At 30.8% G+C, this 1,814-nt stretch overlaps 1 non-coding gene across 1 annotated transcript; it reads right to left on the bottom strand.

Annotated features, from left to right (window-relative positions):
• Nucleotides 1–1,532: 1,532 nt before the first annotated feature.
• TRNAF-GAA lies at nucleotides 1,533–1,605 on the bottom strand. The gene has a single exon. It is a non-coding gene; the product is annotated as a tRNA-Phe (tRNA).
• Nucleotides 1,606–1,814: the final 209 nt, after the last annotated feature.

Raw genomic sequence — 1,814 nt, 5'->3', positions numbered from 1 at the left:
ACCTACATCAAAGGGACTCAACTTAGCAACATTGAAAGTATAATGTATTGACAATTCTATGGGACGATCAATTTTATTGTTTCATGCAATCAAATGAGTCATTTTACTAATTGTCTTACGGATCATTTATAGTCAAATAAAAAATTAGAAATCCACGCTATCTTTAGATCTACAGACTCACTCCCAATTGAATTGAGCTATCTATGGTTAACATTATAATGAAAGTTCATCAGTAAAATTATTTACGCTAATTCATTGAAACTTTAAAAAGAAATAATCACTAATTTTAGATTGAATATTCGAGTTATGCAAGTTAGTCAACTTGAATTAGGTGCGGTGAACGTGGATCAAACACGTGACTTTTAGATCTTCATTGGTGCTCTCCAAACTGAGCTATCCTGCTAACATTAAAAATAAAAATTCATCGGTAATTTTAGATTGAATATTCGAGTTATGCAACTTAGTCAACTTGAATCTCCCGCTAACATTAAAAATAAAAATTCATTAGTAAAAGTCAAGTAATTTTAAAAAAATAATCACTAATTTTAGAGTGAATATTCAGGTTATGTAAGTTAGTCAACTTGAATCTACAGCTAACATTAAAAATAAAAATATTTTCACTACTTCATTGAGATTTTAAAAAATTGAATAGTCAGGAGTCGAGTTATGTGACTTGAATCAGGTGCGGTGAACGTGGATCGAACACGTGACCTTCAGATTTTGAGTCTGATGATCTCAAAACTGAGTTATCCTCACTAATATTTGAAAAAAAAAAATCGTAAGTAAAGGTATTTCCGCTAATTCCGCTAATTCCGCTAATTCATTATATTTTAAAAAGAAATAATCACTAATTTTAGATTGAATAAAGTTATGCAACTTAATAGACTTATGCAACATAAACCAAGTGCGGTGAACATGGATTAAACATGTAACCTTGAGATATTCATTCCCAACTGAGCTATCCCCGCGAACATTAAAAATCAAAATTCATAAGTAAAGCTATTTCCACTAATTCATTATATTTTAAGAAGAATTTATAATCAACTAAACTATAAGATATAATGAATGTCGATCAAACACAAGACCTTCCAATATTCAATCTGATGCTCTCCCAACTAAGCCATTCATCCAATATTCAATCTGATGCTCTCCCAACTAAGCCATTCCAGATAACATAAAAAAATGAATAATCACATTTTTTAGATTGAATATTCAAGTTGTGCAACTTAGTCAACTTATGCCAGTTGGATAAAAAACGTGCCAGATCTTCCTCTAATTCATTGAGATTGAGATTTTAAAAAGAAATAATCGCTAATGCAATGAACGTGGATCAAACACGTTACCTTTAAATCTTCAATATGACGCTCTCCTCACTAATATTAAAATTAAAAATTGAAAAAGTAAAGGTAAACTTATGCCTGGATAAAAAACGTGACAGATCTTCCTCTAATTCATTGAGATTGAGATTTTAAAAAGAAATAATCGCTAATGACACTAATTTTAGAGTCAAATTATGCACAACTTAAACAAAGTGCGGTGAACGTGGATCGAACACGTGACCTTCAGATCTTCAGTCTGACGCTCTCCCAACTGAGCTATCCCCGCAATCATTAGAAATAAAAATTCATCAGTATAGGTATTTTAGCTGATTCATTGAGATTTTAAAAAGAAATAATGACTAATTTTCTATTGAATAGTCAAGTTATACGAAATAGGTGTGGTTAAGATGGAGATCGAACACGTGACCTTCAAATATTAAATTTGACTCTCTCCAAATGAGCTATCCCTGCTAACATTAAAAATGAAAATTTTTA

Source organism: Cucurbita maxima, unplaced genomic scaffold (genome assembly GCF_002738345.1).
Source record: "Cucurbita maxima cultivar Rimu unplaced genomic scaffold, Cmax_1.0 Cma_Scf03283, whole genome shotgun sequence".
NCBI lineage: Eukaryota > Viridiplantae > Streptophyta > Magnoliopsida > Cucurbitales > Cucurbitaceae > Cucurbita > Cucurbita maxima.
Note: the sequence above shows the minus strand (reverse complement) of the source record. Positions and strands in the feature narration are given on the sequence as shown.